Source organism: Capsicum annuum, unplaced genomic scaffold (assembly GCF_002878395.1).
Source record: "Capsicum annuum cultivar UCD-10X-F1 unplaced genomic scaffold, UCD10Xv1.1 ctg997, whole genome shotgun sequence".
In the NCBI taxonomy this organism is placed as follows: Eukaryota; Viridiplantae; Streptophyta; class Magnoliopsida; order Solanales; family Solanaceae; genus Capsicum; species Capsicum annuum.
Genome location: NW_025896065.1, coordinates 10,505 through 33,165, shown reverse-complemented (window position 1 = coordinate 33,165; position 22,661 = coordinate 10,505). Strand labels below are relative to the sequence as shown.

Sequence of the window (22,661 nt, the reverse complement as noted above, 5' to 3'; positions counted from 1 at the left end):
TCAAGTAACACATACATATTATGGGAGAAGATTTGAAACATACTCGTGACTATATCTGGTGAGGCCTCTATCTCCTGGTGATTGGATAAAGCGTACAACCGATTGCGACCGCTCCCAGCAGCTGAAGTGGCACCCTTTTGAGGCGGCGGTGGCACAAAAGAATTTTCTTGTGACTTAGCTCCCCCAACATTACCTCTCACTGTTGGGCATTACCTTTGGATATGACCTATTGGACACACAAATAACATACCATGGTGCCAAATTGACATCTCTCTCGGTGGTGCCTTCCATACGTGTTACATCGACGATATGATCTAGCAGGTTGTGCCACACTTCCTTGCGAACTGTGTACCCTATACTCTCGGTCCCTGGACAGACTGGAAGTTCTAAAAACACCAATCAGCTGGAGGTCTGGGCACTGGAGCATTGACTTCAGACTGAGCATTATTTCAATTCTTCTTCTTTGGCCAACTGCTACCTCAATTGCTATCCTAGTGTTGACTATAGGTCTAATCTACTGTCCTAGACCTTTTGGCCTTTCTGTCTTTCTCCCTTACTTCAGCAACTTTTTTCTTCTACTCCTCCACCTGTTGCATGTGAATAGACAGCCTGGAGAAGTCAATATCCCTGTTCAATATCACCCCTTTGCCTTCTAACACTAAATCTTCCGAAAGACTGAATGCAAACTTCCCTATACGGGCCCTCATGTTTCCTGCCATCTCCGAAGCATAAAGGGATAGTTGATTAAATCTCAAAGTGTACTCCTTAACGCTCATCTTTCCCTGTTTCAAGTTTATGAATTCTTCAGCTTTGGACTCTCTCAACTCCAGAGGAAAGAATCGATCCAGAAAGACTTCCATAAATTTCCCCACATATAGGGCTCAGTATTCTCACCCCTTAAATCTTCCCACTCATTGTACCACTGATTCGCTACCTCCTTCAGTTGATAATCCGTTAATTCAACCCCTTCTACCTCATATACATGCATCACTCAAAAGATTTTTGCCATCTCATCTACAAACTCTTATGGATCCTCCTCCACCTTTATGCTCATAAAATTAGGCAGGTTTAACCTCATAAACTAACTTACTCGTGAAGTCTCAGATGCTCTAGGTGCATACCCAACATTCTCTGACCACTGGGTCTGTGAAGCCACCAACTGTGCAAGCATGTGCATCAACTGCTTGAACTTAGCATTTGATATCTCCCTCTCGAGAGGTTGGGTATGGTTAGTTCCAATTAGGGGTCTCTAGGTGCCCTGGGTGGGTTGGTCTAGACAGGAGATACTCCTGAAGAAGTAGTAAATTTAGTGGTATGAGCCCTGTTACATGTCCATATCCCATGAGTGGGACGGACATCATAAGTCTAGGAGTTCTAATCATTAGAGCAACGAGGAGGAATGGCTGCTTTCCTGAAATACAAGAGATCATTGATTAAAGGACAGTTCAGATTCTAAAGCATGAACTAAACCATAAAGAAGGGAAACATTCCTAAATTCCTAGTATCCTCCTGCCTATAAGTGTGTCACACTACACACTCATAAGCAAGACTCTACCCAAAGTGATTTCTTAGAAACCCTGGGACTATAAACTGCCCTCTGATACCAAGTTTGTCACGACCAGAGCTGGGACCTTAGCTTTGATGAATATCCTGAACCATGAAGGCCCGGATGCCCTTCTCTATCTGGTAATCACGTACAATATTCATACAACAAAAAAAAGATATGGAGAACGTAAATCAATATAGAACCATGGTCATACTCTGAGTTTAAAATAATAATGAAGACTAAAATTCAACAACATCTAGATAGTATCTAACTCAGTCTGCAAAATCTCTACTACATATAAAACAAAGCTGTCTGAAAACTAGGACAAGGCCCCAAGTGGACCAATACCAACATAAATAACAAAAGTCTGAAAGACATAGGCCTTTCGAAATAAAGGAGGCTTACCAACTGCACACTTCACTTCAATCTGGAAAATCTACGGCTTAGCAAGACCTCTAGACTGAGCCTCAGACCCTGAAAGGTAGGGGTTAATACAATTGTACTGGTATGCAGAGCAAATCTAAAATAACAATGTTTTTGTTTAACATAAGTAAGAGCAATTTGAAAACAGTTCATAAACATAACATATGATGAGAAAATACATCGGCATATTTAAAAAGCTCTGAACAATCATCTGAAAACACTATGACTAACTCTTTATTTTACTTTTGTGCTAGATGGTATACCCTACAACTCAAAAATTCTATGGGCTATATGGAATCTGCTCTTAACTCGGCAGCCAAGCCCCCAACCCAAGTTTGCCACAAGAGCTGGAGTCTTTGTCTCTCTGTACGCCATAGGGCACTAGGCCAACATATAATCCCACTTGGGGAAAATAATGAACCCGTATCGGCAAAACTTGATTTTGGGATATGAGTTACATGAAATCAAGACTTCTTCAGGCAACCACCTAACCCTCTTTAAGCCCATTTTTAACTCTTTAAAATATGTATTATCTGAAATCAAACTCTAAAAAGTCTAGCTCTATTATGGTTTACATTTATATGGTATCGCCTTACCATTGACTTGCAAGTCACATCTCTTAGCCATTATTAGCATATTAAAATCTCTCTTTTCAAAACATAAGTGTGGGACTACCATATCAATAAATCAGTTCAAAAAACTATTTCTTTAAATTCATGTGAACACATGCAAGGAACTTTCTCTTTGTCAAAATTTCAATAACATAAGGTGATCATGTCAATTTACTCAATAACATGCAATTCTCTCTTTTAAACAAGCATATAGGTATAAGAAAAAACTCCCTCTCATCATCTCTAAATTATGTCAAATACTTAGATATTGAAAAGACAACTTTCAAATCATAAACCGTGTACTTCAAATCATTCCCAATAAGTTTATAAACTCTAATTCAATAAAAGAGAGGGATTTTAAATATAATGCTCTAATAAAATCTTTAATTTCATACATATACATATAGGTATAAATCAATTTAAGGTAAAAGACCAAAAGGGCAAAACAATTCTACCATTAAAAATGATTCTAATGCTTAACTTATAACATAGGATCCAAAACCCCTTTATAAACTCATGCTTGATATCTTTAAATCATATTCAAGAGATTCAACAAGCCCATGTAGTTTTAGCATAAACCCCATGTACCTTAAATTATGACTTTTGGATGAAGTCTTGCTTTAGGGATGCTATTCGAACTATTGATGGGTGATTCTTAAAGCTCTTGTTCTAGGGATTCCGATTCATGAAGAAATTTTGAAAAGTGACAGTTAAATTTTGAGTTCTCTTGGACTTTTGGGTTGAAACAATAGAAAGTGTTCTTGAGTGATTTGTGAGAAAATATCATGTATTTTGGTGATTTGGGGATTAAATCCCATGTTAAAGCTGAAAAAGGGTGGGGAAAATGACTAAATTGCCCCTCCTTGGACACGGATTTTAAAAAAATCTGAAACAACTGAGCATCGACGCGATTGGCGATGTTATACCTAACACGCCGCGCCCTAATTGCGCCAAGCCTCAATACTTTTGCCTGGCAGTTCCTACACAAAAATTGACCAACGTGATGGGTTACGCGGTGTGCTAAGATTGCATTGGTCCACTATTTGGGGACACCAAACAAGGTCTAAACACAGCCCAAAAAATCTAAAACCTGTTCGGGAACACCTATTGACCTCCCTAATCATGATTTAGCTAAAATGTTAACTATTAAAGGTCGGGAAGGTCGTGAAATAATTCTTCAAAGATTTGGAGCTCAAAATTAGACTAAGTCCCTTTCTATATTTAGAAAACATTTTAGATGAGCACCCCTCTAAGCATACCATGAAGTGATACCGAGTCAGGAAAACCACGGGGTGTTACAGGTGTCAAATGGGTCTATAGAACAAAGTTCAATCTAGATGGCTCTATCTTTAAACGTAAAGCCAGACTCGTAGTTTATGGTTATTCCCAGCAGCCTGTAGTAGACTTTCGAGATGCATTTGCTCTTGTCGCGAGGCATGAAACAGTAAGATTTCTAGTCGCTCTTGCAGCACAATACAAGTGAAAAATCTATCATTTAGACGTTAAATCTGCATTTCTAAATAGATTTCTTAAAAAAGATATTTATTTTGAACAACCTGAAGTTTTTATAGTAGCAGAAGTGAAGAACAACAAGCCTATATTCTAACCAAGGCTCTTCCCATAAACATGTTTGACTTTCAAAGGTCGTTGCACGGAGTTTCATTGAAAAATCATAAGAAAGAGTGTTAGGAAATTAAGATTTATCTAGAAACTCCTAGTTAGTAGATATTTTCGTAGTAGAAACTCCTAGATATTAGATATTTTTTGGAGTGGATTCCTCTAGAATATCCTAGTGTAGTATCTTGAATAAATATCTTGTAGAATTATCTAGATATTCTAGAGTAGTAGAAGATAAGGATGACTAGATTTTTCGTGTAGATATATATAGAAGGATATTTAGAATCATCCATGGACTAGTATAAATAGGAGACACATTGTGCATTTGTAACCATCCAGAAAAATAGAAATCACTCAAAAGTTTCAACTTTCCCCTTCCCTACAGTCTCTTTTGTAGTAATTTACAGTTGTAATTTCCCTATATTTTTGTCCTTGTAGCTTTATTCTTTACGTTCCCTTTATTTTGATATGGTATCAGAGCCTATTTCTTACGGGATCTGAAGTTATTTTTGTTGATTGGCTCATCTTATTTTTAGATCCTTTTCTTGGATCTATTTACTAAAAAGACATGGAACCAGAAAATCAACCAACAATGGGTCCTCCAATTTTCTCGGGGGACAATTACCATATTTGGGCCATTGAAATGAAGGCTTATTTGAAGGTTCTCAACTTGTGGGATATCTTTAAGAGAGGAGTACCTGTTGTCCAGCCATTGAGAGACAACCCAACTCTCAATGATATCAAAAAGTATGATGAGTTGGTGACTAGATCTCAAAGCGCTCTCACTTGCATACATTCAAGCCATACGGAAGTGATGTTTACAAGGATTATGGCTTATGTGATAGCCAAAGAATCCTGGGATAAGCTAAAGGAGGAGTTTAAAGGCAGCAACAGAGTTAAGTCTGTTAAGGTCTTAGCTTTGAAGAGGGAGTTTGAACTCTTGAAGATGAAGGATTTGAATAGTGTGAAAGAATACTCTTTCAAGCAGATGGATATTGTGAACCAAATAAGGATACTTGGTGAAAACTTTTTGGATTAGAAGGTTTTAGAGAATATCATGGTCATCCTTTCGGATAAGTTTGAATTAAAAATCTCATCTATTGAAGAGTCTTGTGACTTGACTACTCTTTCAATAGCTGAGTTGATCCCTAAATTGCAAATCCAAGAGCAACGGGTAACCATGAGAAGCGAAGGGACAATCGAAGATTCCTGTCAAGTAAGGCATAAATTCAAGAAACAAAAAGAAGGCAAAAAGTCTCTTTAGACCACTCTGGAGATATCGTCGAGAAGAGAAAAAATTCTACCTTGTGGCATTGGTAAGAAGATAAACCACTTGGAGTAGAATTGTTGGCAGAAGTCCAAGAGGTCTCTTATTCAATACAGATACTAAAAGAAGTATGGGCATATTGAGAAGTATTTCAGGCAAAAGCAAACTCAAAGTGGTCAGTCTTTCCAACGAGTAACTTTTGCAAAAAATTACCAAGTTGAAAAAACACAGGAGGAGGTAGTCATGGCTTCGCACACATCACATGATGATTGATATAATTGGTATGTCGATAGTGCGTGCACATAGTATATGGTGATTGAGCAAAATCTGTTTGTTAGCTTGGAAAGGTCTGATAGGACCAAAGTGAAGCTTGGAGATAGTGCACTGCTGCAAGCTCAAGGAAGAGGATCGGTGAAATTCCCTACAAACAAAGGTATGAAAATTATAAATAATGTTCTTTATGTGCCAAGCTTGACTCAAAAGTTGTTTAGTGTTGCTCAGTTGCTTCACAATAATTATTCACTTACTTATAAGGATAAAAAAATGTGTCATTTATGATACTAAAGGTTATGAAGTAGATAAAATTAGGATGATTGGTAATTCTTTTCCAATTTCATGTTATTCTGCTTAAAGTTGCTCTTTCAATATTGAAATGAGTGATACTTGGCTTTGGCATAAAAGATTCATTCATTACAACCTTAGTTCATTGGTGTATATGCAATCCAAGGGTATGGTGCTTGATGTACCCAAAATTCACATGTATCGAGATGTTTGTGAGTCATGTCAATTTGATAAATTGCATAGATGATCCTTTCCTAAAGGAAGTCTTGGAGGGTGAAAGAAAAGCTAGAGTTGGTTCATACAAATATATGTGGATCAATGAGGATGGCTTTTTTGAGTGGGAATAAACATTTTATTCTCTTTATAGATGATCTAACTCGAATGACATGGGTCTATTTTCTAAGTACCAAAGTTCAGGTGTTCTCTATTTTCAAAGAATTCAAGGCTATGGTAGAAAGGGAGAGTGGCTGCCAATTAAAGTATATCCAGTCACTTCACACCAGTTCAGAAAATATTGTAAAGATATGGGTATTCAACAACAATTTACTGTTAGCTACACTCCAAAATATAATGGGGTTTCTGAATCAAAGAATAGAATAGTGATAGAGATTGCGAGATGCATGTTCGCAGAAAAGAACATGCCTAAATATTTTTAAGCTACGGCAATCAATAGTGTCATCTATTTTCTAAACATATTACCAACTAGAGCACTTCAATACATGATGAAATTCGAAGCATGGTGGGATATAAAGTCGTCTGCGAGATACTTGAAAGTTTTTGGTTCAGTCTGCTATGCACATGTTACAGATGTTAAAAGAGGCAAATTGGATAACAAGGCAGAACTCTATATTTTGTTGGGCTATAGCATAACTACAAAAGGGTACAAAGTGTTTAATGTTTATTTGAAGAAGGTGCTTATCAGTAGAGATCTTACGGTGGACTAGTCTAGCCATTATGATTGGGATCGAGGTATTGTTATAAATAACTAAGATGGGAGTACTTCAGTTGCAGCTCAAAATTTGTAGATGAGTGATATTTCTTCCAGTCCTATTACTGGAGCAAGACACTTTTCAAATTTTGAATTGACAACTGATTCTCCAGTTTTGAAGACCAGATCGCTAGCTGAAGTTTATGAGCAATGCAATTTGCTCTTGTCGAACCATCTTTCTTTAAAGAAGCAGTGGATTATAAAGCTTAGATTTCTGAAATAGGGGAGGAGCTTGCCATGATTAATAAAAATAATACTTGGGAGCTGGTTGATAGGCCCGAACAAAAGAACATCCTTGGTGTCAAATGGGTCTATAGAACGAAATTCAATCCAGATAGCTCCATCTTCAAACATAAAGCCAGACTCATAGTTAAAGGCTATTCCCAGCAGCCTGGAGTAGACTTTGGAGATACTTTTGCTTCTTTTGGAAAGCATGAAACAGTAAGATTTCTAGTTGCTCTTGCAGCACAATACAAGTGGAAAATCTACCATTTAGATGTCAAATCTGCATTTCTAAATGGATTTCTTGAAGAAGATATTTAAGTTGAACAACCTAAAGGTTTTATAGCTACAGAAGTGAAGAACAACAAGCTGATATTCTAACCAAGGCTCTTCCTATAAACAAGTTTGAGTTTCAAATGTCGTTGCAGGAGTTTCATTGAAAGATCTTAAGGAGGAGTTTTAGGAAATTAAGATTTGTCTAGAAACTCCTAGTTAGTAGATATTTTTGTTGTAGAAAATCCTAGATATTAGATATTTTTTGGAATAGGTTCTTCTAAAATATCCTAGTGTAGTATCTTGAATAAATATATGGTAGAATTATCTAGATATTTTAGAATAGTAGAGAATAAGGATGACTAGATTTTTCTTGTAGATGTATCTAGAAGGATATTTAGAATCATCCATGGACTAGTATAATTAGGAGGCACATTGTGCATTTGTAACCATCCATAAAAATAGAAATCACTCAAAAGTTTTAGCTTTCCCCTTCCCTACAGTCTCTTTTGTAGCAATTTACAGCTACAATTTCCCTATATTTTTGTCCTTGTAGCTTTGCTCTTTACGTTCCCTTTGTTTTTGACTAAAATACTACTTCTAGTCATGTGATTTTATAGATATGTTAGGATGATTAAAATTATATGAAAATGTGTGTAAGGAGTAATAAAATACAACAATTACAAATAAATCTTGTGACAAGAAACATCAATGGCGGGCGTGTTTTGATTGCAATTCCTGTTAAGCAATCACCAATAACTTTTGAACTTTGGATAGTTGTTACCAAACTTCCAACAAAGTCACAAATAATCATACATATCCTTGACTCCAAAAAACTAAATTCTCCCTTGTTCCAAATTAGTTGTCGACCTTACTAAAAACAGATATTCCTTAATACTTGTCATTTCACAAAACCAAGACATAATTACTTGTTGTTTTTCACCTTCACTCTTAATCATAAATATGGAGAGATATCAACATAGTGTGCAAAAGAGAAGTATTAAATAGAAAAAATTAATAAATAAGGGCAATGTAGTCAATTTAGCATGTAGTTAATGTTTTTTAAAAAGGAGTGCAAACAAAAATGGTGATAACTATTTAGGCGGAGAAATTATAGAAGAAAAAAGACTACACATCCTTTTTAGGACTTTAATTATACCAATATAGATAGAAAAAAAGTACATAATCAGTACACAATTTAAAATTCAAGAGTCTTATATACCCTTTGCTGGTGTACAAAGGCCGGTCCACTGTAGCCAAGGTTGGTGTTACATAATGTTGTAGTTGAGATTGAGAATTAGTCATATAATAAAGTGGTTAGTCAATTATTTATTGCTAAATGAGAAACAGAAACTAAACATACAATGAATTATTTGAGCTTGAGATTTCAAGTTATTTATAATAAAGGATAAAATCAACTTATATTTTTAAATTTCAAATCTAGTAGTTCCTTCCCTTTAGGGCTCTGTTATATTTAGGTTATATATAGATAATTATTAACCTCTTAGTTAATCTCTTTGTTGTATAGAATCTATATATACTCAGTCTACAATCAATGAAAACCATCGTTCCTTTTATTCCAGTAACAGTATTTACTTCATTTGGTATCCAGAGACAATTAACCCTCATGAGTATAATTCTTTTGATAAGACCTACCACTCTTTCCATCAAAATAACCAACAACAATGATATAATAACACTCTAAATATCCAGTTGTGTGACTCTGCATGTCCTAATCACACAATCACCTACAAGCCCCAGCAAACTATGTTCCTTGGCTTTCAACTCAAGAGGCTCCTTGTATTGTTGATACTGGCACCACTCATCATATGGACTCAGATGATCAAAACTTTAGTGATGTGCACAACTACCACGTTCCAAAGGAGATAGCAATGGGAGATGGTAGCAGTATTCCAATATCTTAAATCAGTAACACTAACATAAATGAATCAAATAAGCAATTTAAGCTTCTCAATACCTTATGCTCTTATTCTATAAAAAAAATAACTGTATTTCTTTTTCTAAATTTTCCTGTGATAACCACACCTCCATTGAATTTTTCCTTTTTTTCTTATCTTGTGAAGGATCTGAGTATGGGGGCGCCTCTATTTCGGGGGCAGAATAGAGATAGGTTGTATGTGTCCGTCAGGCAGTGGGCGTCATTCACCACAATGCAATATTGTCATTCCTCTATACCTGTGGCATCGGCATTTAGGTCATCCAAGTCATCATAAGTTAAATAGAATTTTGCATCAGTTTTCTCTTCTACTTTCACATTCTAGAGCCAATTTATTTTCTAATTCATGTTATTCTAATAAAATGCACAAGTTACCTTTATCTAAAAATTCATTGCAAAGTCAACGATCATTGAAAATTATTTATAGGGATTTATGTGGGTCTTCTCCTATTTTATCAATTGATATCAAGAGATATTATGTCTTATTTGTTGACCAGTACTCAAAATACATGTGGTTGTTCACTATAAAATCAAAAAAGGAAGTTGTTGATGTCTTTCAAGCTTTACATCCCTTACTTGAGTGACGATTTCAAACTAAAATTTTGTCTCTCTACACCGATAGTGATGGTGTGTTTCAAGGTTTATCCTCATATCTCAAAATTCATGATATTGAACATTTAGTGACACCTTCCTACATACCCAAAGAATGGCACCAGTTGAACGTCGTCACAGGCATGTTATTGAGACGGCCAAAACCTTATAGTACCAAGCCTCCTTGCCCCCAATGTTTAGGAGTTTTGTCTGTCACCAAGCAGTCTACCTTATAAACCGTCTAACAACTCCAAATTTACAAAATAAATATATATGAAATTCTATATCACGAGTCTCCAAAGTATGAATCCCTTAGATTTTTTGGTTATTTATGGTACCCATGGATCAAACCATACGACAAAAATAAATTAGAGCGAAGATCTAATCCCAGTTGTGTATTTTAGGATTTTTCTAATAAACATTATTACCACCAATGTCTTGATCTCATTAAAAATAAATTGTACTTATCAAGGATGTTCTATTTCTAGAAGATACCTATCCTTTTCAAATGTCTTCCAATTTAAAACTCAAATAGAGAGATAATATTGCTTGGGAGATTTGTTCTGATGTTCAACCTATGAATCATAAACCATCAAGTTCAGTTCTTGTCATCCACTCCCAAATGCTCTACCCGTGTAGTCTCCACTGCCCAGCTCAATGTCTTCCACATCAAAAGGTATCTCCATTGGATCAAGTATAAACTTATATTCTCCTTTGTTGCCACCTGCAATTCCACCCCTACCCAATAATACTCAACCACCACCATCATTCAAACCATTAATCACCTATTAATATAAAAATTGTCCACATCCAAACACCTCATTGATGCCACTTCCTTATAGCTTACCTTCTCAATCACCTAATTACAACCCTTCCCAGAGCACACTTACTTTGACTCCACCCATTCCTTCACCTGTGGTGACCACTTTAACTCATCCTATGGCCACACACTCTAAATGAAATAATCTCAAACCCAAGCACTTTAGTGTAAGTGTCCAACTCTCCTTGCCATTTGTTCCTTGTACATATAAACAAGCATGTTCTCACCCTCACTGGAGAAAAGCCATGAAAGCTGAATTTGATGCCCTTGTTAGGAATCGAGATTTGGTTCTAGTTTCTCCTTTAATGAATGTGGTTGAGTGCAAGTGGTTGTTTTGTATAAAACATAAATTTGATGGTTCCATGGATAGGTACAAAGCTCGGCTTGTTGCAAAGGGATTTACCCAGCATCCAAGATTAGACTACCATTCAACCTTTAGCCCGGTAGTCAAACCAGTAACTATTCGTTTGGTGCTTACCATTGCGACGCTATATAACTGGCCTATCCATCGATGTCAATAATTCCTTGTTACAAGGATGTATTGAGAAAGAATTTTATATGAGGAAGCCACCAGGCATTGAAGATCGAAGCCTCTCCACCCATGTCTACAAGATGAACAAAGTGATTTATGGCTTGAAAAAAGCTCCCCAAGCATGGTACACTGAGCTCAAAAATTATTTGTTAACTGTTGGGTTTACTAAGTCTCAATCTGATTCTTCTTTATTATTTTGCATAATCTTGGGTTCATTGTCTATGCTCTTAGCGATACAGATGATATAATCATCATTGGAAATCAAATTCATGGGGTTCGTCATATAATAGAAGGTCTTTCCAATCGCTTCTCTTTGAAAGACCTTGGACAGCTCCATTATTTTTTGGGTGTTAAGGTTATCTCTTTTGCTGATGGTCTTGTTTTGTCCCAACACAAGTATATTATGGATCTTTTAGATGATGTTGACATGATAGGCTGTAAAGGAGCACTTACAGCTATGACTTCAACTACCATTTTGACAGCTTCAGTGAATGATCCTCCAACTGATGGTACTTATCGATGGGTAATAAAGAAGTTTCACTACTTATCCTTTACACGTCCTAATGTTGCCTTCACAGTTATCAAGGTTTCTCAATTTATGCAAATCCCACGTCAATTTCACTGGAAAGAAGTCAAGCGGTTACTTCGTGATCTTCGCCATACCTGCCAATATGGTATAAGGATTACAAAAGCTCCAGATTCTCGTTTGGTTGTTTATTCTAATTTGGATTGGGCTGGTGATCTAGAACATCGCACCTCTACATCTGGTTATGTTATTTTCATAGGTTGCACACCAATTTCCTGGTCCTCAAAGAAACAATACTCAATATCTTGATTCTCTACAGAAGCTGAGTATAGAGGTGTGGTTGTTGCTGTTGTAGAAACCAACTGGCTCACAAATGTTCTTCGTGAACTTCATCTTTCACTTAAAAGGGTTCCGCAGGTTTTTTGTGATAATATAAACACCACTAACATTTGTTACAATCCAATTTTTCATAGTAGGACGAAGCATGTTGCCATTAATTTCCACTTTATTCGTGAACAGGTCCAGAATAAAGATATTGAAGTACATCACCTTCACTCAGTTGATCAAGTGGCTGACATAATCACAAAACCACTTCCAAAAGCCTCTTTTGTACAACAATTATCCAAGTTGGGTGTTGTTGACACTACCAACTTGCGGGGATGTAATAAAGGATAAAATCAACTTCTATTTTTAAATTTCAATTTAGTAGTTCCTTCCCTTTAGGTCTCTTTTGTATTTGGGTTATATGTAGATAAGTATTAACCTTTTCTTAGTTTATCACATTGCGGTATAGAATCTATTTATACTCAATCTACAATCAATGAAAAACATCATTCCTTTTATTCCAGTAATAGTATTATACTTTATAATTTTACCTAATCATACAAGCAAAATCATGGAAAAGATCATACAAAGTTAATTATATGAAAAAAGACCATTAAGAGAAAATGTTGACCAATTCCAAGTTGGACATTGAAACTTGCTAGTTTCATGATTTGTTCTGGATGACGATTACAACTGCGACAGTATATAATGCATCAGATCTCATCCATTCCAATAAAGAAAACAAGTATTTCAGACCATTACTAAAATTGATCACTTCCAAAGTCCATTCAAGAAAATACTAAGTATTGGACATGAACTGAAATGAATCAAGTCTTGGTACATCAGTTACTAACCCCAACGTTATGAATTAACTAAATGGATAGAAACAAGGTATAAATGTCTTGAGGATCAATCCATCATATGAGGTCTCTACATATTAATATTCTGGTCAACCTGTCTCTCACTGCAAAGAAGATTATAAATGTTAAAAGAAAGAGGATTATAAATGTTAAAAGCAATATTGGAAAACATATTGTGAGAGGGAATTTAATGTAGGAAACAAGTTAATGAATTTTTATATAATCACATATTCTAAAATAGCATACCTTTGTAGTGTACCTCAAGATTGTCTTCTCCCATCGTTTCTGCAACACCTTAATCTTGAGCACCAACTCTATAAGTTGAGGGCTTCCCCACACTGAAATAAACTTAAATGAAGCAATATCCCCAAAACTTTCTTGGATATATTTTAGCTTAGTGCAATAGTATTTAAGTAATTCCTCGAGAGCATGGGAAAGGATTGATCTGCAACGTGCCATTCAGAAAAAGACATATTATCGAATTTTAGAGATTTGAGATTCTCAAAGGTGACTTCTGCCATGTTCCATTCTTCACCACCATGGATGCTTGCCCTTACTAGTCCAAGCCTTTGAAGGTTGGGTAGTGATCTCCCAATTCTTGACAGTGCATCTACTGTCAGATCGAACCCACTGCACACAAAATATGCTGAAACTTTTTAAAGTTTATTAAGAACATCAAATCTTGGAAAGTAAATATGCTCTACTGAACAATCCATTGATTTACTAATGCAGAATCCAAGGGTTCGAAGATTGGGAAACCTTGTGAAAATATCCTCTGAGCCTCCCGAACAGGAAAAGTTGAGAAGATCTATTGTTGTCAGATTCTCTAACTTTGTTGGTTCGTCAATATCTGAATCAAAGAAAGAACAATTATAGATGGACGCACATTGTAGCTTTACAAGACACCAGATACTAGGCGATAATACCATGTCTGTTCCACCATTCCTCACTACCAGAGTTTCTAGATTCCGTAGGTTTGAAAATGATAGAGGGAGAGCTTTTGCCTCTGTCCGGATGATTAAGCACCTCAAATAAGCAAGCATGCCTATTTCATTCATCAAAAAATCTGTGAAATTTACATCCGTCAGGTCCATCATTTTAAGAAGCCTCAGGTGTCTTAAGTGAAAGTTGTATTGAAGGACATTGTTATACAGATACTCACGATTCACGTGTATCTTCAAAGAGAAAAGGTGTTTAATAGAAGGATTTTTCTCATCTGTATTGAACAGGAATGGAATTTCATTCGAATGAAGATGTCATCATAATGAATGGTCATCCCACGTAGCATTGGATCTGAAGAAGAAGAAGAAGAGGAGGAGGAGGAGGAGGAGGAAGACAAAGCACTTGAACTTGTGATGTCAAAAACCTTTTCCTCTCTAGCTTTAATCGAACAGAAGTCATGCACCAGATCATGAATTTGGCATCTCTTTTTGCTACCACCTCTCACTATTACCAAGCTACTAGAAACTAACTCATCCACATAAACCTTCATTACTTCTTCCGCACTTTTCAAATCAGTTAGTTCCACAAGTCCTTGAGCACTCCGTAAGTCTTTCAACTCGGATATTACCATATATTTGTCCTTCGGATAACTTGCAAGGTGAGGAAATCAAGGCTTTAGGTAATCTGACAAATGGTCATAACTTAATTGTATAACCTTTACCACTTTCTTTGTATCCTTAAAAATAAAGGAACTCAAATTATTGAGAGCTTCAAGCCACAAAAATTCTTTCTTTTCCTTCCTTGAAATGACTCCACCAGTTAGAAACTCACTTACATCAAGGAACAATACACATATAAAATCAAGAAAAAAATCTGGAAATAAAATAGATGATACATAAATTTAACGTGGAAACCCAAGTTGGGAAAAAACCATGGGCAACGACAAGTTATTCACTATATGGAAGGTATAGTACAATCAAATCCTCAAGAATTCAAAATATGAAGGAATGAGGATAAAGAAGATTTTGATCTTCAGTACAAGAAAGACACTACCTCAAGCAGTTACATAGAAAACTATATATATCACCAAAACATACAGAAAATACCCCTGAGAAATAGGCTGTACTTTCAGAAAAAACAACTGGCGACCAATAACTGCATCATGATCTGCTCAACTTCCTAAAACTGGGCAAGTGCCAAGAACCAAGCTGGAACATGGAGGCATATTGAGGCATAATCAGCAGAGAGTCAAAAAATTGGAGGCAACTCTAACAATCTCCACCTTGACTCACATTTAGTAGATTCTCGTCATTACCATAAAAGCCCTGAAGGGCAATCAAGTTTTGTAAACACTAGCTAAATTCAAAAAATGTTTGAACTTAGCAATGGGAAGTAGCTTAGTAAGAATATTTGCCGGATTCTCCGAAGTGTACACTTTCTTAACTATAATCTCTCCGGCAGTCATTGTATCTCTGATATAATGATATTTCACAATAATATGCTTAGTCTTGGAATGATAAGCATCATTTTTTGTTAGATATATTACACTCTGACTATCTAAGAACACAACAGTAGTATCTTGTGAAACACCAAGCTCAAGAATAAGACCACGTAACCATGTAGCCTCTTTCACACCTTTAGTAGTTGTAACGTACTCCACTTCTGTAGTGGATAAAGCTGTAATAGATTGCAAAGATGCTTTCCAACTAATAGAACCAGAACATAAAGTGAATTTGTACCCAGACAGAGATCTGCGCCTATCAATATCACCACCATAATCAGAATCAACAAACCTAACAACATCATTAGATGTCACCTTGTTCCTATCAAAGACCAAGCCAAGATTAATCGTACCTTTCAAGTATCGAAAAATTCACTTCACCATATCCCAATGATACTTTCCAGGATTGTGCATATACTGACTTACCATACTCACTGTGTATGCAAGATCGGGTCTAGTACATACCATGGCATACATGAGACCGCCAACTACACTGGAGTAGGGAATATTGGACATTATTTCAATCTTTTCCTCTGTTTTAGGATAGAATTCAGAAGATATCTTAAAGTGAGATGCTAGAGGAGTTGAGACAGACTTGCTCTTACTCATATTGACCTTGTCAAGGATTTTATGAACGTATTTTTTCAGAGACAAGTATAGCTTTCCAGCTTGTCATTCTCTATAAATCTCCATTCCCAAAATCTTCTTTGCTGCACCAAGGTCCTTCATTTCAAACTCATTACTTAGTTGAGACTTAAGCTTATTGGTCAAAGACATGTCTTTTGAAGCAATCAACATGTCATCCACATATGATAACAAGTAAATAAAGGAACCATTTGAAGACTTTTGAAAATACACACAATTATCATATTGACTTCGTGTGTAGCCTTGACTAACCATAAAAGCATGAAATCGCTTGTACCACTGCCTAGGTGCTTGTTTAAGTCCATACAAGGACCTTTTCAAATGGAAAACACATTGTTCATTGCTAGGAATAACAAAGCCCTGAGGTTGCTTCATATAAATTTCTCGCTCCAATTCTCCGTGTAGAAAAGTCGTTTTAACATCTAATTGCTCCAATTCCAAGTCTAATAATGCGATGAAGGCAAGAAGCACTCTAATGGAAGAATGACGAACAATGGGAGAGAAAATTTCATTAAAATCAATGCCTTCCTTTTGATCAAAGCCTCGAACAACTAAATGAGTTTTCCATCTAGCATCTTCAACACCAGGAATTCCTTTTTTCCATTTGAAAATCCATTTGCAGCTTAATTCACGACGGCCTTTAGGAAGTTCATATAACTCCCATGTCCCGTTCTTATGCAAACTTTTAATTTATTTTTGCATTACTATCAGCACTGGGATGAATTACAACTGTTGATTGCCTCCGAATATGAAGTAGGTTTAACTCCTTCAGAAATCTCTTGTGCAACTGTAAGTGCATAGGCAATTAGACCATCATTATCACTGTATCAGTTGGGCTTTCTAATAACTCTCCTTGGTCTATTATGAGCAATAGAAGAATCATCCATCAATTGTGGCTCAACGGGATGGGTGGTACTAGAATCTTGTTCATCAACATGAATATCATTGCTACATTGTGGGTCTGTAGAAAAGTTAGGGTCAACCTTCTGAGATGTAGTTCTCACGTCTAACTCCACCTTCTCACTAGTATCTTGTGGATCACCTATACTAGGAGATAATACAGAAGACTCTTTTCCAAACCACAATAGATTATTTTCATTAAAAGTGATGTCTCTACTCAAAATTATTTTTCAAAAATTAGGACACCATAAACGATACCCTTTAGACTCAGAAGCATAGCCAAGAAATAAGCATTTCACAACCCAAGGAGCTAACTTTCCATCATTAACTTGGGCAAAAGTAGGGCATCCAAATACTTTTAAATTAGAGAAATCCACCGGATTACCTGACCAAACTTCTTCTGGAATTTTGAAGTTAATGGATGAGTGAGGAGATCGATTGACAAGATAACAAGCTGTAGAATTGCCTCGGCCCAAAAATCACGATGATGCCATAGTCCCGCATTAGAAAGCATACAACGAGATCTTTCAAGAAGAGTTCTATTAATACGTTCCACAACTCTATTTGTTGGGGCTTCCCAATAAGAGTTTTGTGTCTAGCAATACCATGACTCGTGCAAAACTTATTAAAATCTGACTCACAAAACTCCAAGCCATTATCAGTCCAAAGTTTTTTAATCTTCTTTGAAGTTTGATTCTCAACAAGAGCCTTAAAGTTCTTGAACTTAAGAAAATTTTTATTTTTATGTCTCAAGAAATAAACCCAGACTTTGCGAGAGAAATCATCTATAAGGGTCATCATGTAGCATTTTCCTCCGAGAGATGTAACCTTTGAAGGCCCCCATAAATCAGAATGAATATAATCAAGAAGACCATATGTGTGATGTATAACTGCTGAAAAACTCACTCTCTTTTGTTTTCCAAATATGCAATGTTCACAGAAAACCAATTTCCCAGTAACTTAATTATCGAGAAGACCTCTTTTGATAAGAAGAGACATACCTTTCTCACTCATATGACCCAAGCGCATATGCCATAAACGAGTGAGATCATCATCAAATAATGATGTGGAAATTGCTGCAGATCCTGTCACAATTGAACCTTGCAAGTAATAGAGAGTCCCACGTCTTATTCCTTTCATCAAGACGAGATCAGTTTTTGAAACCTTGAGAATTCCACCTTCTGCTGAATATTTACATCCAAGAGATTCAAGAGTACCCAAAGAAATCAGGTTGTATTTCAAGCCAGGAATATGACGAACATTGGTCAAGGTTCTGATAACGCCATCATGGGTCCTTATTTGTACATTACCAATCCCAAGGGCATCATTCCCCATTAGGACAACACCTAATTCAGCTTTTTCATATGTTGAAAAGCAATCCTTACGAGGACACATATGATACGTACATCCAGTATCAAAAACCCATTCAGAAGAGTTCTTCTTATCAGTAGAGACAGCTAACAAAACATCACCTTCGGAATCATATTCAGCAACTCCGGCTTCAGTAGTTTTCTACAATATTTTGTTATTTTCTTCTCTCTTCTTTTTATTCTTCAGTTTTTTGCATTCAGAAATAACATGCCCAGGTTTCTTGCAGTAATGAAATGTCTTGCCGGAATAACACCCTTTGTTCTATGATCTACCTCTAATAAACAAGCCCTCTGTTTTATCTTCTAAATGAACTTCAAGATCAAATTTTTCTTTGGACAACAAATTTGATTGAACATCTTCATAAGATAAAGTTTCATGATTTCCATATAACATAATCTCCTTGAAGTGTTTATAGGTAGATGGCAGAGAGACAATTAATAAGACAGCCTTGTCTTCATCCTCAATTTTAACTTCTAAATTTTTCAGATCTATTATAATTGAATAATATGCATCAAGATGAGATTGGATCAAAGAACCTTCAGACATACGAAGCGTGTATAAACGCTCTTTGAGACGGAGCTTATTGGAAAGGCTTTTGGTCATATAAAGAGACTCAAGTTTCAACCAGAGACTTGCAGCAGTAGTCTCATGAATAACCTCCCACAAAACCTCTTTGGAAAGACTAAGTTGAATTGCAGAGAGTGCCTTTTCATCCAACTCCTCCCATTGTTCGTCGTTCATAGAATCAGGCTTCTTAGACTTGCCATCTAAAGCCTTCTTCAAATCGTTGTGTGTGAGAACAGCCTTCATCTAGACCTTCAAGATACTAAAGCTAATTTTTCCATCAAATTTCTCGATATCAAACTTGGTTACAGTAGATATCATTGAACCTGGCTCTGATAGCATGTCAAGAAATGCACCTTGGGCCTAACTCAACCTCAAAAGCTAGCTCATAAGGGGAGGATTTCCCAAGTTTATATAAGCAAACCACTAGTCCATTCCCCAACTAATGTGGGACTTTTACCCACTCTAATACCCCCACTCACGCCCAGGCCTAATTGGCACTGGCGCATGGACCGGGAGCCCGAAACGGGAATGAACCTGGCTCTGATACTACTTGTTAGAAACTCACTTACATCAAGGAACAATACACATATAAAATCAAGAAAAAAATCTGGAAATAAAATAGATGACACATAAATTTAACGTGGAAACCTAAGTTGGGAAAAAACCACGGGCAACGATAAGCTATTCACTATATAGAAGGTAGAGTACAATCAAATCCTCAAGAATTCAAAATATGAAGGTATGAGGATAAAGAAGATTTTGATCTTCAGTACAACAAAGACACTGCCTCAAGCAGTTACAAAGAAAACTATATATATCACCAAAAATATATAGAAAATGCCCCTGAGAAATAGGCTGCACTTTTAGAAAAAATAACTGATGACCAGTAACTGCATCATGATCTACTCAATTTCCTAAAACTGGGCAAGTGCCAAGACTCAAGCTGGAACATGGAGGCATGTTGAGGCATAATCAGCAGAGAGTCAAAAAATTCGAGGCAACTCTAATACCACCGATCAAATCAAGTACCAAAGAAAGCCTATCACACTTTTGGGATATTTTTTCACCAACATCTTTTAGTTCATCAGGGCAACATTCTTCTACGAATACCTTTTTCTCTAATAACTCCCAACTTTCTTCTAGTCTTACCAATCGAAGATCAAGAGGATCACTGTGGGATATTCCATGCAAAGCCACTTTCTTTTTCTGACTTGTTAAAATAACTCTGCTTCCTTTCTGAAATTCAGTTGGAAAAGGCCTTGTTAGCTCATCCCATGTTGCAGCATCTAGGGGTGGGCATGGTATGGTATATACCGAATACCAGATCGAAATTAAAAAAATTTATACCGCGGTATTGATGTTATGGTATTTGGTAGGAATTTTAAATTATTTTGGTATTTGGTACGGTATTTGATATTTATGCAATAAATACCAAAATACCGTATACCGCACCGAAGTTTTTAATAACATATAAAACCCATATATATATATATATTATATTTAAGATTATTAAATATATTTATATATCATTGATTAGTCAATTGAACACAGAAGTAACTTTTATTCAGAAATAAATTTTTTGGGAAGCTTATTATTTAGGAGCACTATGCTTAAGTTTAGGTAATGTTTTTCAGAGTTTGTATCTCGGGCTATTCAATCGTGATTGAAATGTTAATTTTGTGTAATTGAGAAATAAAGATAGTTGTTACCCTAACATGATTGAGACATTTTTTAAATTTAAAGTTGTAGTTTTTCCATATGAATATATGTAATTAGAAATCAAATAAAGTATGGTTACCGAATTACCAAATCGTAAAATACCAACAACAACAACAACAACAACAAACCCAGTGTATTCCCACTTAGTGGGGTCTGGGGGGGTAAGATGTACGCAGTCCATACCTCTACCTCTGATGAAGTAGAAAGGCTGTTTCCGAAAGACCCCCGGCTCAAGTCACGAGATATCACACAAACACATAGTACAGCACAGCAGCAGATGACATAACATAGTCCAAATCGTAAAATACCAAATTTAAAAATACCGAACCATACTGAACTAATTTGGTATGGTAATGGTATTGTTCTTTTAGATACCAAAAACTGAAGTTACCATACCGAAGTTTAAAATACCGTACCATGCCCACCCCTTGTAGCATCCCACAAGTCATCCAAGAAAATAAGGTACCTCTTTCCAAACTGTCGTTTCTACAGCTTATTAGCAACGTCATCATCTATTTCATACTCACTGTCACTTTCTTCCAAACCATGTATTTGATTGAGAATTTTTTGCAACAACTTTTTCTCATTACTTTCCTGGTTGACTGCGCACCAAGCACGAACATCGAAATGATCAACAACAGATTTATCATTATATACTTTGTAAGCCAAAGTAGTTTTTCCAAGTCGTGGCATGCCGACTATGGAAATTACATCTATCTCCATTGGTCCGCTGGTGAGCTTCCTAATTATCCACTCAGTCTCCTCCTCAAAACCTATAATTATTTTACCAACTATTGATGACTTGTTTTCAACTTTCTTGTTGGGAGAGTTCACAAAAATTGTACTTGTGTTCTTGGAGATCTTTTCTTGTACCTCTTTTTATACAAGCTTGATTTTTCCTATGGTATCAGGAAATACGAAGATAAGCTGCAAGAGACCATTATCCTGACAATAATTGAGTTGATAGCATGTTCCACTGCATATGCCACATTTACGAGCCCAAAGATCTCTATTCCATTCTTGCTCAACTTTCCCAAAGAACGAATTTATGAGCTCTAGGTCTTCTTTCAGCTGACCGATTTCTTCTTTTATCAAAGCAACTGAATAAACATTAGAATTGAGCAAGTCATTTAAGTTTCTGAGTAGAAGAGTCATGAAGAGTGGTCCATCACTTAAGGGGAAGTGGAGCTGAGGTGACTCTGCAGGGGCTTTCAAGAAAACACTCTTCAGATCTTCATTCAGAAATTCAATATTTTCCAGCAAGTTTAGACTTGCACCACTTGTTCCGTTCATATTCTCTTCACTTTGTGCGTTCTTTTCTAAATTTCGAACAAGAATGAATACATCCTTGGTAAGTGCTCCAACATGTGCTAAGAGAACAAACTATTTTTCATGAAGGAGCACATCAGAAAGAATAATCAATAGGAACTCTATCAAGACATGAAAGTTGTACGCTGAAGGGCTCGGAGTAATATCATTAGTGATGTGCTGTTGTATACGAATCAGTGATTCTCTAAGAATGTCTAGAGATTCTTCTAAGAGTTGCTTGATGAAGCGTACAACTTCTGCCGACATTGAAGCTTTCAAGAACGTAGAACATATGTGCATAACATGCAGTTCAACAGGAATAACCTCCATAAGTAGAGTAGCTATCTTCAAATTAAATCAAGAGGCATCTGATTTGTCTGATACATCAAGTCGGTAATCCAAAAGAGTAGAAAAAATTTTACTACTTTCTGAGTCATAAGTTGAATCTGAGGTAAGACATATTCGATTATCTCATAATCAAAGCAACCATTTACTTTCAACCCATGGAAATCTCTTAAATTGCCAAATACTTTCTGAAGAAGCTCATATTGACTATTGAGTCATTGATGGTAAAATCAACTCAGAAAAAC

At 36.2% G+C, this 22,661-nt stretch overlaps 1 pseudogene; it reads right to left on the bottom strand.

The window, feature by feature from the left end:
• Positions 1-13,188: 13,188 nt before the first annotated feature.
• LOC124895793 lies at positions 13,189-22,371 on the bottom strand (annotated as a pseudogene).
• Between the last annotated feature and the right edge of the window lie 290 nt (positions 22,372-22,661).